At 35.7% G+C, this 14,683-nt stretch overlaps 1 protein-coding gene across 2 annotated transcripts in view; it reads left to right on the top strand.

The window, feature by feature from the left end:
- Positions 1 to 4,584: 4,584 nt before the first annotated feature.
- Positions 4,585 to 14,683, top strand: part of LOC128868798 (potassium voltage-gated channel subfamily KQT member 4) — a 135,869-nt gene continuing 125,770 nt past the window's right edge. The window contains exon 1 of one of the 2 annotated variants that reach the window (XM_054111315.1): positions 4,585 to 4,917. The gene's annotated coding sequence lies outside the window, so the exon portion shown is untranslated. Of the gene's footprint in view, positions 4,918 to 6,226; positions 6,540 to 14,683 lie in introns of those variants that run through there. The other variant, XM_054111316.1, reaches the window with a different exon arrangement.

Genomic DNA, 14,683 nt, shown 5'->3' on the forward strand with positions numbered 1-14,683 from the left:
GATTAAAGACTAAATACCTCGTAAGACTTAACACAGAAATGACTGACTCAATCACGGCCTCATATCAAGACTGTTGTCCACTAAAAATGAAATCCTCCACGAAGAGGGTCCCCTGGTGGAACAACGAACTTGACAAACTTCAGAAAGCAACGAGAAAACTATTCAACACTGCAAAGAAAACAAACAAATGGGACGAATATAGGAAATCCCTAACTAACTATAACAAAGAACTAAGGAAATCCAAACGAAACTCTTGGAAAAACTTCTGCGAGGATCTAAAAGATACTCCAGCAACAGCTAGAATCCAAAAATCACTTTCCAAAGGTGACTCAAGTCCCATAGGCACACTAAAAGGTCCAAACGGAACTATTACCAACACATTCGTAGAAACACTAGAGCTTCTTCTAAAGACTCACTTCCCAGATTGTAAAAGTCATGACCCATCAATCGACAATAGTCTAGACATGGTAACTCATCATCAACGGAGATCTACGGTCTCATTTGTTAATAAAATCATAAACTTCGAAAGGGTAGAGTAGGCAATTAACTCCTTTAAACCCTTTAAATCACCAGGGCCGGATGGAATATTCCCAGCACTTCTATCCAAAGGCACTGTGGAACTGATCCGAGTCATGGTGAAAATCTTCAGAGCTAGCCTAATATTGGAATACATTCCAAAGATATGGAGGAAAGTGAAGGTAATATTTATTCCTAAGGGAGGTAACAAACCCCCTGATTCTCCAAAATCTTACAGACCAATCAGTCTATCGTCGTTCATGCTAAAGACAATGGAAAAACTACTCGAATACCATCTAAGAGAAGAAGTAATCTTCAAAAAACCCCTTCATAAGCTGCAATTTGCTTACCAAAAAGGGAAATCCACAGTCACAGCACTGCACACACTCGTTGTCAATATAGAAATCAAAAAGAAATAGCCCTATGTTCCTTTATGGACATAGAGGGAGCCTTCGACAACGCAAATTACAAATCCATGGAAACAGCACTCGAAAAAAGAGGTGCAAACCCAATATTAACTCACTGGATAAGCCAAATGCTTAATCAGAGGATTATTAAAGCCTCGTTAGGCCAAGCTGAACTTAATGTCACAACAGTAAAGGGATGTCCGCAAGGAGGAGTCCTTTCTCCACTGCTATGGTCCCTACTAGTTGATGACTTGGTGCAGCACCTAAACAACAAGGGATTCATAACCATTGGTTATGCAGATCACATATCTGTTATAATAAAAGGCAACCATGAAAGGACACTAACGGACTTAATGCAAAACGCCTTGAGCGCAACATGGGAATGGTGTAAAAAGGAGGGGCTGTCGATCAACCCTAACAAAACCACAATAATCCCCTTCACAAGAAAAAGAAAGTTAGAGTTTCCTGCATTGAAACTAAATGAAACAGTGATAGAACTAAAGGAAGAGGTCAAATATCTAGGTTTAACCTTAGATAAAAAACTCACTTGGGAATCACATATAAATAATATAACAAAAAAAGCCACGAAATCCTTGTGGACCACCAAACAATTACTAGGGAGATCCTGGGACCTCAGCCCTAGTATGGCCCTCTGGATATACACCCAAATGGTTAGACCAATCATACTGTATGGGGCACTAGTATGGTGGAGCAAATCTATCCAACAAACAGCGATAACCAAACTGGGAAAAGTACAAAGGCTTGCTTGCCTATGCATCACAGGGGCTATGAGAACTACCCCAACAGCTGGCATGGAAGCACTCCTTAATCTCCCACCACTTCATATAGCAATCCAAGAGGAAGCAGCTACGCAAGCACTCATGCTACACATGAAAGTAAATTTCAAATTGGGCAACCTCACCGGTCACCTAAATATCCTAAATAAAATCAAAAACACCATAAGCATGGCTCAAGTTTCAGACCACATTGACCCAACCCTCTGTTTCACAAAAGGATACTCAGTTACCTTTCCTGAGAGGATAGAGTGGAAAACAAACCCGAAATGGATGAATGATGATTCACAAAAATGGTACACTGATGGATCAAAAACACCTTATGGTGTAGGAGCAGGCGTAGTGGGGCCCAGAATCCACAAGTCATACACTCTCACCAGGGACACCACTATCTTCCAAGCGGAACTATACGCAATAATGGAAGCAGTAATCATCATGCAACGCAGAAACCACAAGAGAGTAAGGATTAAAATACTCTCGGACAGCCAATCAGTCCTAAAAGCTTTAGATAGCTATACATACAACTCAAAAACCCTCTTACAATGCCACAAGGCACTCAATAATCTGGCATCCAAAAACAATGTTTCATTAATTTGGGTACCGGGACATGAGGGATATGACGGCAACGAAAAGGCAGACGTTCAAGCCAAAAAAGGGGCAGATGAAAACTTCATCGGACCTAGTCCTATGTTCGGATTCAACAAAAACAACCTAAAACAAAAAATAAAATACTGGGCCAAAACTCTATTAAATCAGCATTGGAACAATGTAGAGGGTCTTAGACACTCCAAAAAGTTCCTAAGTTTCAACGCTAAAAGAGCCAACATGGCCCTCACGTTAAACAAAAAGAGCATTCGCACTCTCACAGGCGCCCTCACGGGTCACTTCACCTGCAACAAACACTTACATAAATTAGGCATAACTAACACCAGCGCCTGCAGATTTTGCTGCGAAGATGAGGGGTCTATGGAACATCTCTTTATCGAATGTCCGGGGTTGACGCATAGAAGGAAAAGGTTTTTAAACAAGTTCATGCTTACAGATGAAGACCTTCAATCACTCCCTCAGAAGGAGCTGGTACAATTCATAAGCATACTTAACAGTCAATAGACAGCATAGGGTGCACAATAGATCAATATGGTCGCAGTGCTAAAGGGCCATACCTTAACCCTTTACAACCATTAACCATTAACCATTAAGACTTAACACATTGACAAAAGCGCCTGGCCCTGCAATTGGTGCTCATAAATTTAAAAGCGTCAATCAAATTAAAATCTCAATAAAATGGATGGTACAACGATTGCCATCCAAGAACGTGTGCAAGCTGGAAACAATACATATTTACTTGCAAATTCTTAATACAGAATGTAAGCGATCACAGTAATAAGTTATTAATTCATTTTAGTACAAAAGATGGTAGGGCGATCTAAGAAGCATAGGAGCAACAAACCCCCTTAGAATGGATGTGTACCGAGATGCATGGAGAAAAATTATGGAAGAAGCTAAGGCTCAGACCGAGCTGTAGTGCTATGCATGATGATGATGAATAATTTTTTTAATCAAGAGTTAGACTATCCGATTCCTACGTGATATAGGTCGCCTAGTCCTAAAATAAGTGATATATCAAATCAAAGGTAATTAAATTTGCCGTCATTCATTCATTCTCAATCTTTCATTGAGAAACTGTTTTTTGGAACTTTATCAATGTCTTGAAATTATATTGATATATATTATAATTTGTTTCGATCGGTCAATGCATGCTCCTGATATTCGAAATTTTTATGATCTACCTTTTTCTTTAATCCAGAACTGTTATTTGGTGGCATCTCGAAAACTACATGACAGAAAAAAATTATGTGGATTTTCGAACTCCGATTTTACATAGAAAGAGTATTTTATTTTATTTCATTCTTGAAAAGAAATGGTCTGAACTGAGCCTCACTACTTGACAAACAGCTTTTTTCACTTCCAATTTTAGCAAAATGTGCCAAAGTAGTAGCTCTGTAACTCTCAAACATCTCTACATTACCTAAAATCGTGCTGTTTGCATAGTCAAAAGCTTCGGTAACTGACTGACTGCTTGCTTATCTTCCTCCTAAGTTAATAGGTGGGTGGATATTTTGCTAGTAAGTTGACTGTTCGCCTTACTGCCTGCTTGAGTGGGCATAATGTTCTTGCCATTTTCTCCTTCCGTAGCGTCTGCACATGTCTGTACATACATGTACGTATGTATATTGTCTCGCCGCATCTCATACACAACACTTGTATTTATATGTATTTATAGACAGAACGCACGTGTTGTTGTTATTATACTCGTATGTACTATATGTACACAGCGTCGAATTCTTCTTAGGCGCTTTTTGTTGCTGCTCTCGTATTTTTTCAGTTGATATTATTATTGCTGTTACTGTTGCTACCACTGGCCCATTGACGCTTTTAATGACGCTCCGCTTTATCGCGCGCGCCACAGAATTTCTTCTAACACACCTCACCTCGTTTCGTCGTGTGCTTATGGACGGGTGCTGTGTGGTGAAGTGGTGCTGTTAGCCGTTTTAACTATTACATTCGCCACACGGTACTCTCCACTTTTCACTCCGTTACGCGACCTCGCATACTAGTACGTATGCATGTATGCATGAATGTAGGTATTTCTGCTGCTGTGCGCTGCTGCTCAATTCTTAGTGGGTGGGTTTTGGTTAGTGACTGGCTGTCGTTCTTTCCACGTGTGCGCGTATGTGTACTTGTATTAATTTGTGGTTATTGTTGTTGCAGTTGCTATTGCTGTTGCTGTTTCATTTTCAATTTCGTTATCGTTTTCATTTTCGTTTTGCTTGCGAAAATTTCACTCAACAGTAGTAAAACAACCGGTGTCGACTGATGATTCGCAAAGCTGAGCGGAGAAAAATTGCGCTACGTTCTTTTATTTTTGTTGTGTTTACTAATTAAAGGAATATATATATTATACTACTGCAACAGCAACAACTCATAATATACAAATAAATGTATATACATATTTAAGAAGAAAATTTAAAAAATATACCAAATATACAAAATATCAACAACAACAGCAATAAGCATAAAATCAAAAATAAAGAAAAGTGTGTACCTCTCTAGTAAAAAACGAAATTAAAAACGGCACGAAATATTGAAGTACGTCGATTTTGCGTGCATAAAAAATTTTTCATTATTATTTCAAAAAGGTGCGAATTGAAATATTATTAAGTATCTATTAAAGATGAAATTGGTTTTTATAGCCATATATTGTATACAATATGCGTATGTGTGTGTGTAAATGCGAAAAAATTAAATCATTAAGCGTCAGCGTTGGCTGAAATTGGTGGCTACAAGCTGATCACAGCAACAACTACTACGAGTACTTGGTGGTTAGCGCCGGGTAATTCCATTTCAATTAAAGTCCACTTAAATATTAAAGAAAATATGGCAATTTCTCTCAATTAAAATAAATCGTTTTGGAAATGTTTATTTCATGATTGAGTGCCACTTGATGGGTGTACATATATATGTATGTGTGTATGTGTATATATGAATATGCAGTTGCATTTATAGACCCATATGCATTGATGCGTGTATTTGGAGCGTATTGATCAAGTGGTGTTGGCTAAAATGTTGACAGTAAATAGGTACAACAAAAACGTTTACTTAGCATGACAGCAATGCAAACAGAATTTCGCTGATGAAATGTGAAATGTGACAATAACTGTACAAACGTACAGACATACTCATACTTAAACGTATGTAAATCTCACACAACAATACCAACCGCTGCCCTACTCCTTGCTGGCTAATTTCTACTACCAATGCCCTTTAAGACTGCAAAAATTTCGTCGGTATTACTGAGTTATGCAGCGATTTTACATTCCAGATATTTATTTTTGGCTTGTACCTCAAACGCTTTTACTAATTATTATTTAATAAATATTTATACATATACTAAGTGCTATATACTCATATATAAGTGCTACGTATGCGTCTGTACTGCATAGAACCCATCAATTTCGAACTGATTTGTAAAGTGCATAGTGCAGAATATGCAGCAACATACATACACATATCCATATATACAAATTAACTAGTGCCATGCACACCCTTTCAAACATATATACACATGCACATATGTATGTATGTATGTACATATGTATGTATGTATATATGTACTGCAGAAAGACTAAAAGTCTTAAAACAACGCATCGCAAAGAAAACAGAAAAGCACGGCTAAAATTGTATTGAAAGAAAATTCGCACTAATTGTGTATATTTTTGCTTTAGTTGGAATATTTAAATACACGTACATACCATACATACCATACAACGTTTATATACAAGCATAAGTAAATATGCACATATGTATGTTATATGTAAGCCTATATTTGCAACTTGTAAATTGTGCCCAGTTCATAGTCAACGACGCAGTGTTACAGTGTAACGGCTAGTGCACTTTCTTCGGTGAATTTAACCAAATACGATTGTGCTTACAAAACATACTTACATTTACGAAATGCTAAAATTATGAAGAAATTCTCAAAATAACAAAAACGTACGTAAAGTGTACTAAAAAGAATTAAAAGTGTTTTACAGTTGGATGAACACTACCAACACTACTTATGAAGCTGTTCGTAAAGAAATGTTTGTGAAGTGAAGTGCTCTTGAATGATAAAACACAGTGGCATCTACATACATACATACATACTCGTACATGTATATATGTATACTCATGTGCATAGGCATACAGAAATACTGACTCTAAAACCAAAATATTGCCATAAATGGTAATCAACTATTTTTAAGTGAAACATAAATCCCAGGTAATCTTCATCAACTCGAAATTTTGAAAATTTTAATGACGAATTCATTTCCAAACCGGCAACCTGAGTAAAAGGGTATAGGAGTATATGAATTTGTGTACAAATTTAAAGTGAACGGTGGCTATAAAATAAAATAAAGCAAGTAAGAATCACGTATCCCTCTTTTCTGCTTCCCCCTTCTCCTTCAATGTTACCACTGTGTATGAAATTAGGCGTCCAAGTGAGTCTTTTCACCTTTGACGGCAACGAACTCACCTAACCTAAACTAACTTAATTGCCGATCGCTACTGTTTTGCTGAAATTTATATTACTATAATTTTAGTCCTGCAATTTACTTTGGGTGGCGTGTAATAAAACTCCGATAACTTTTTTGCACTAATATATTTTTGAAGACAACTTTTTTTTATTTAGTCATAGAATTCTAAAATTGTTTTAGTGTATGATATTTTGTAAAACAGTTACCTTTGTGTAATGGTACTTTACAAACATTACAATGACGTTTTTTTGTCCATTGTACAATTTTTTCAAGTATTGAGAAATATGAAATTTGTTAAGAGAAAAAATAGGATGTCGCTATCTGAACTTTCTTCTATATCACTATTTGAATCACCGTTCTCACTTTCACTATTATTCGGCACTTAGGAAAAATATTTAAACACTTTATAGTACGAGTATTTACAAATCCCTCCGTAATAAAAAGCGCATTCAAAATTTACTCAGAAACGCAGTTTTTAATTAATTGTTTATTGTGTTGAGAATCAGTTCAAGACCTGCCGAATCGTCATATTTAAACCAGGAAGTATAATATTTCTGACTTACATGTAAAGGGTTTTCCAATAAGCGGTGTTATAGGTGAATGGATTGCGCTATTGAGAGATGATTAACGATTTTTTATGGTCGGAAATGGATGGTATTGATCTGGGCAACGTTTCTTTTCAACAAGACGGCGCTAAGTGCCACACAAGCAACGAAACCATTGATCTTTTACTGGAAAAGTTTCCGGACCGTGTTATCTCTCGAAGAGGTGATCACAATTGGCCAACGAGATCTTGTGATTTAACACCTTGTGATTTTTTTCTTTGGGGCCACGTGGAAGAGAAGGTGTACGCCAACAGCCCAGGATCGATTCAAGACCTCAAAGATGGAATTCGTGAGGCTATCGAGGACATAGGGCAGCCACTTTCGGTTATGGAAAATTTCATGAAAAAGATGTTGTCCTGTAAGCGTGGTCGTGGTGGTCATTTGCCTGATGTTATTTTCCACTAGTAACGGCATACCTTCCTTTTTATAATGAAATAAACATCCGATCATTTATATTAAAAAATAGCATTTTTCTTTGAATATCAAAATAACACCTCTTATTAAAAAAATCCCTATATCTTAATTCCTGCCGTCACTGATGGGACATAGGGTCTCCTAACTTATTGCACATATACAGGGTGGGGCAAACTCGATTCCCTAATGTAAACTGGCCATAATTTTTGACGTAGACGTAAATGCGGCTTAAAGTATGACATTTTAAAAAGTAGACGTCAGTAGAACTCTAACCATGTCGCAGTATACACCTGTCGAACGTTCTGAAATCGTCGAACTTTACATTAAGAATCAGAACTCAATTATTCTGACTCAACGCGCGTTTCGTGCAAAATTTCCTCGGAAAAAAGCACCTGATCCTAAGACAATTCGTGCATTATATCAAACATCAATATCACCATTGCACAGGAGCTTTTACAGGAAAATCCAAATCTTTCGACTGAACGCGGTGCGGGGAACGTTACCGGGCTATGCTTAACACTTTTTTGCGTTCTGAGATAAAGAAAAATAACCTAATAGATTATCGGTTCCAACAAGATGGCGCAACGGCCCATACAGCTCGCCTGACTATTTATTTATTGAACGAAATGTTTCCAAGTCGATTAGTGTCAAAAAAAAGTGATTTTGACTGGCCGCCGCGTTCACCTGACTTAACTGCTCCCGACTTTTTTCTGTGGGGATATTTGAAGGGAAAGGTTTACACTAACCAGCCGAAGACACTTACAGTTTTAAAAGAAAATATTCGACAAGAAATTGCAGCCATAGGACCAGATACATTAAAAAAAGTCATGGAAAATGCAAAAAAACGAGCTCAACTTTGCGTTAAAGAAAAAGGCAAACATTTGCGTGACATCATATTTCACACATAGTGTAATCGAATTCTATCGATTAACATTAGTTGACAAAACCGATTAAACTTAAATCTGTTGTATATTTTTCACATAATATGAAAAAAAAAATAGGGAATGGAGTTTGCCCCTCACTGTACATATGTATCTAATATTAAATATCTTTCTCCATAATTGCATATTGAAATATTACGTTCATTTGTACAGTAGAAATTATCTATTTAACATATTTGGTAGAAAAAAGTTAATGGCACATAAACTTTTCGCTTTGCATTTTTTCTACCGCTTTTTTATATTAAAGCTACTAAGTATTTAAAGATGCATTTATTTTTTTAATGTGGCATTTTTATTGGTGAGTGATTAATCGAAACTCAAATGTAAATCCACAGTTTTGAGGAAATTGCGTGTGCACGTACACCCAGCAGTAAAAGTTTGCGTACAATGATTATACTAAATATATTGCGTGAACTTTTATATGTGGCCGAAAGTCAATGTGAATACCCATTCGCTTCTCACTTGCATTTTATTATACTCGCACTGAAGTTTATAGCGATTTCGTTTTTTCAAAACAGGAAAAATTTTGCCTTTTCATTACCTTCTACACGAAAAAGAAGTGTTCGATTCAAAAATACGTGTAATCCGGTGAGACAATTCTATATACGATTCTAAAAATGCCACGTTCAACGAGTGCAAAGGCGCAAATTTACTCCCTTCAGAAGTTTAGGCAGCGGAGTTGATAGTCCTGAAAATCAGCTAACTAAAACGTTAATATTTACTAAGGAATGCGTGTGTCGGACGAAGATAACGCGCAATGTTTTGTGATATTTTCTGAATAGGCAGAAAAACATGGCAGGGTTGAGCGCAACACTGAAAAATTTGTAAACCATGGAAGAGCACGAAAACACTATTAATGAGATATAAAACTACTTCCTCCAAAATTTTCTAAAAATTTTCATTGAAAATTTTAAATTTGATGAATTTGATGAATTTAAAATTTTGTATGTAATATTTAAAATTTTGATTTTGCGCTTACGCCCTTTATTGGGTGTTTGGCCGAGCTCATTCCACTATTTGTTCCACATTTTGATACCTGGTTGAATTCTCTCAAATTTTTTTCAAAGTTTTGAACTTGGATCTACTTTGCTCATATCATTGAATAAACTAAATTTTATAAAAAAATTATTAAAAATAATTCACTTAAAATAAAAATCTTTGTGAATATTTGAAAAATAATTCAAACTCCCAAAAAAATATACTTTCATTACCAGAATGTTTTTTTTTTATATTTGACATCTTAGAAAAATATCGAAACCTACATCAGACTTTTTAAAAACTGCGCCCTTTCAGAACTTTTAATTAACATTGTGTAACCAAGACAAGGCATATGGGTACCTCATATTGTGTGTCTGTGACAACAGTCCAATGGAAGAAAATTTGAAAAACCATTCCAAAATATTACAGAGAAATTTTTCTAAAGCATGTAGTAACTTTCTTGAATTTTTTATTCAAAACAATAAGCCCGTAAATATCAAAAAATAAAGCTGTTAGTAATGAACTAATCGTTTTTTTCTTAATCAGAGTCCTACAAATACTCAATAACAATAAAAAAACAAATGAGAAACAAATGATGTTGATAAGTGTACTTGGTGTACATCAATAAAGAGAAATTATTGTTTAGCTACCATTTTATTATCTGTATGTTGTGCGTTGAATTCACAAAAGGCCCAGTTTTGTCGCGCGACAACTTTTGACTTTTGTACCAGGCTATTGCAATGTCTCGCCTGCTTTCACTGTTCGCAAACATTTGGCCACGAACTTGACTCATATACATTGACAAGTATAAATACCTAATTGTCTGATTTAGCTGCGTGTGACATCTGGCTAATCACCAAACTAAAAGAATCACTAGGAAGCATATTTTACGAGTGCACAGAAGAGAATTAGTGTAGAAGTGCGAATGCGAATTCAGAAACTTTTCGGAAATCGCGTGTAAGAAGTATTTCGAAAATTAGAAAAAATATTGATATACGCATACACCCTTGTTACCAAGTTTCAAATAGTATTTTGTTTTTAATTTTTAATGCATTCAACAACAAGGACCGTGTAACTCAAAGCTCTTAACTTTTCTCAAAATTCACAAAAACTTAATAAACCAAGTTTTTTGCCAATGCTGAAGTTGACGAACGAACAATGTTTTAAAAATTTACTACCGAAATTCTGAGTCCGGTGGTCAAAACTTCAAGATTTTTGTGCTTAATAATAATCCCAATAGACGGGCTGTGCGTACTATAGTCGATAAATAGAAGTCAGCAGGCTTTTCTGCAGTTGGAAAGAACTTGAACTGCAATGCTCTCTATTTGTAAAAACAAAACAACACTACACCCGTCACAAATGCTAGTAGAGGCGAAAAAGATCAAATGGAATGAACTCAATTGAATTAGTACTGTATTATGCACATGGAATTTATTCTATGCCTCGGATCAAGCGGCTTGTTATGAAAATATGAAACCATTTTGACACACACCCCATTTTACTTACATTTCTAGTTGAAACTCAACATCGTGCAGTATATTTGTAACTAAAAATTAATATTGGTTGGTTCACGTTTCACTAAGGTGTTCATTACTTCAAATGCTCAGTAATTCATAGCAGAAATGCGTTTAATTAGTTAGCGTACCCCTTTCAAAATGACACCATGGAAATAAATTCATTGAATTCGTAGGCAAAAACCATCGGGATTGTTGGCACACTATGAAGTGGTAGCTATTGTTGAAGTCTAAGGCATGTTAATTTTTGGTAAGATGTTTTTAAATGATGGCTTTATTATGGGAATAGGGCAGTGTCCATATGACATTTCTGTTTTAACGCAGTTTTTCCCACATAGTCCAGAGAAGGTGTGGAAGTGGAAGTGGAATAAGACTGAACGTTGGATGTTGTGACGATTTAAGTACCTTTTGTGCCTCCTTCGCACTTTAGGAAGCACTATTGGCACGAATGTTAATGTCGGTGTAACACAGGTATGCAGCAAATTGCACTTTTTTGGTATAATAATTTCACTTGCCTGACAAATCGCTGCACCTCTCAAACCTTTTATTAGGCGTCTTTGATTCGCGATGCGTTCGCGAGTAGCGAATAGATAAATCAACTGGTATAAATAAACATATCTGTATTTGTAGCACTGCAAACGAGCTGCCGAAAGTTTCATTTGTTTAGAAGTGCTTAAAGAGTATTAGTAAGACCGCGTTCTTTACAGAGAAAGTATTGTTGTTTTATCACCACTACTTATGATGCTCGGGCTCTGTCAACGCCCCTTGTGTACTCGTTCTTCTCAATGTTGTTGTTGACTCCAAACTAAAAACTAACAATTGCAAGGTGTGTAAACATGATGAACAACACCAAAAGAGTTGTTGAAGCAACAAAGTTCTCCCTATGTGAATGCGGTATATGGAAACCCTGTTGAAAGAGAGTTAGCAACATTGAAAATAGTGAGTTATACCAGTCTTACGAGGTATAACTTTATTGCAGGTATAAAAGAGACGAATCATTGGCGCCTATAGAAAAGTTTTCCTGTTTTTCCGTATAAGATTGTGACCGGTAAACTGAAAAAGTAGTTAATCGATTTGGTTCAAATTCGAAATATTCTCGCATATTAGCTAAGCGAAGCTAAATATTTTGTTCCAAAATCTACTCTATAGGTGGCGCTGGGACCGGGATGTCCCTCATAATTTTAGCATAAATTCTAAACAGACATTACCTACATTTTCGTTTAGTTTTTTAATTGAACGCATCCACTGTGTGCCATACATTAATTTTCTAGAGGATCTATCGAGCCACAAAGCACAATAACTTTGAAAGCCAGTTGTTAGTTGAATCACAGTGACCCAACGAGCTGTAAATTACAAATAAATAAATCAGCAAACCCACCCATCATCAGGTAACGCTCCCCTTACTCCCTATTTATTGTGATTATAATTATAAATTTGTTTGAATGTCATCGATAATGAAATGCACTAGCGGTACATTTAGTTCTTTCAATAATCGATTGCTGCATTTTGCAGTCTGAAATAACTAAACAATTCTAAATTTTTCTTCTATGGGAAATTAAATTTAAAAATATCAATGACGATGAAGTAAAAACGTGCTTTAATTAGCCATAATATCAAATTTTTATTTCAAAATTAATTGAACGCAAAAAACTGAAGTGTACCGCATCAGATTAAGTTAGGTTAGATTGCATTTATTGCCGAATGTAAAGAGCCCACATAGGCTTTGGGAGCCCATTATGATGCCACTTGTTTGGGCACAAGTCTGCCCTCTAATTCTCGATGTGGTGAAACCATTGGGTTTTTTGATAAACGATGGCTAGTCTACCAGACACCCGAAGAAGTAAAAAGCGACATCGCATTCTAGCAAGAGCAGAACAGCAGCCGGGAAAATGTTTAACACTCACCATCTCCTCCTTGTTTCTGCAGCTGCGACAGAAGTCGTTAGAGGGAAACCCATACACTTTCCATTGAGCAGTGTCCGGTAATGATGCCAACTACTGCACTAATGGAATGCCAGTCTAGATTAATGAGGATCCTAGTTTTGTGTTAACTTCTTCTTGGTCAGACGTGTTTAGTTACCTCACAAGTACGAAGCCCACTTCCATCTACTGTGAACCTTGCGATGTAGACAGACCTGAGTTCCGTATAAACTCTTTAATCTTTCTATTTTCAATCTTTACTTACATTTACTAAATAAAAGTTTAATTCAGTGAGTATAACTTAATGCGCCTACCAAACGTTTTTTTGTTTTTATTTTGCAAATGCTTTTAATGCTATGAACATTTCGTATGGTGAAAATTAGTTAAAAATTATGGTAGACTTGAGTTGACTCGTAGAAATAGACAATTTATATTGTATTTCTGACAAATTTAGTGTACCAAAATTCCAATAAGAGCATTCAAACATAAATAAGACTAAATCAGTTTTCTTGCCAAATTTGATAGTTGTTGCTTTACCCAAACGGCTGATATACGCCGTCAAAATTTAAACGCACCAGTAACCCATTTTAGATCCAACATCCGTCTTTTGGAGGCTGCGTCATCTAATTGGTCGTCAAATCAAAAAATGGAAAGACCCTAACTCATATCTTTACCAAATCGAGTGTTCAACGGAATTTAATGTAAATCCTCTTACAAATTCACTTAAAAAAATTTTACATTACTATAGAAACTAATGGTAATACAGGCATTGAAAAAAACCCTAACTAAAATTAACCCTCATCTGCTTAAATTTGCATTTAGTTTTATCTTTCTCCTGTAAAGTGACAAAAATATGAGCTTTGGCCTTTCTATTTAAGGTTGTTGTTTGAATAACTCACAAATATGAAAGAGCAATAATAATAAAAAAGGAAATAGTTCTCGTAAATTAAATTCAATCTAGCTGGAGTAACACCTCCTGTATCAACAATGGAATATCCTAGAATAAAATTATATTAAAAAAATTCAGATAATAACCTACTTTAGTACAACTTCATAACTTAAATTGCATTTGTCAGTAATAATTTTAAAGGCACTCATTTAATAGCATTTCCCCCCCCCTTTAAAAACTTTCACATATTTCTACACCACTAAATGGCCTATAAAGGTATATTCTGCCTACCGAAAATTGCTTGACGTCGGTAGTGGCATTTGTAATCCTTGTGGCTTTTTCAAAAGAAGCTCTAAATTAAATGCATGTCAGAATAAATTTTCACGAAAAATTTTTATCCTTCAACTTGTAAAACGGAAACGTAAATTGGTATTTGAATGTTAAGAAAAGGAAGCCAAAAGGAAGAGCACAAAAATTCAGACATATGCTAATAGGAAAGTGGAAAACGAAAGTTAGAAGAAAAAAATAAAAAACAAATCACAAAACTCTTTCTTTTCAAAGGCAGCGAATAAAAATGTGTTTATCTTTCTTTACATTTTCTTTGTTTTTCAAGGTGGGTGTCAATTTC

This window comes from Anastrepha ludens, chromosome 6 (genome assembly GCF_028408465.1).
Source record: "Anastrepha ludens isolate Willacy chromosome 6, idAnaLude1.1, whole genome shotgun sequence".
Taxonomy (NCBI): Eukaryota; Metazoa; Arthropoda; class Insecta; order Diptera; family Tephritidae; genus Anastrepha; species Anastrepha ludens.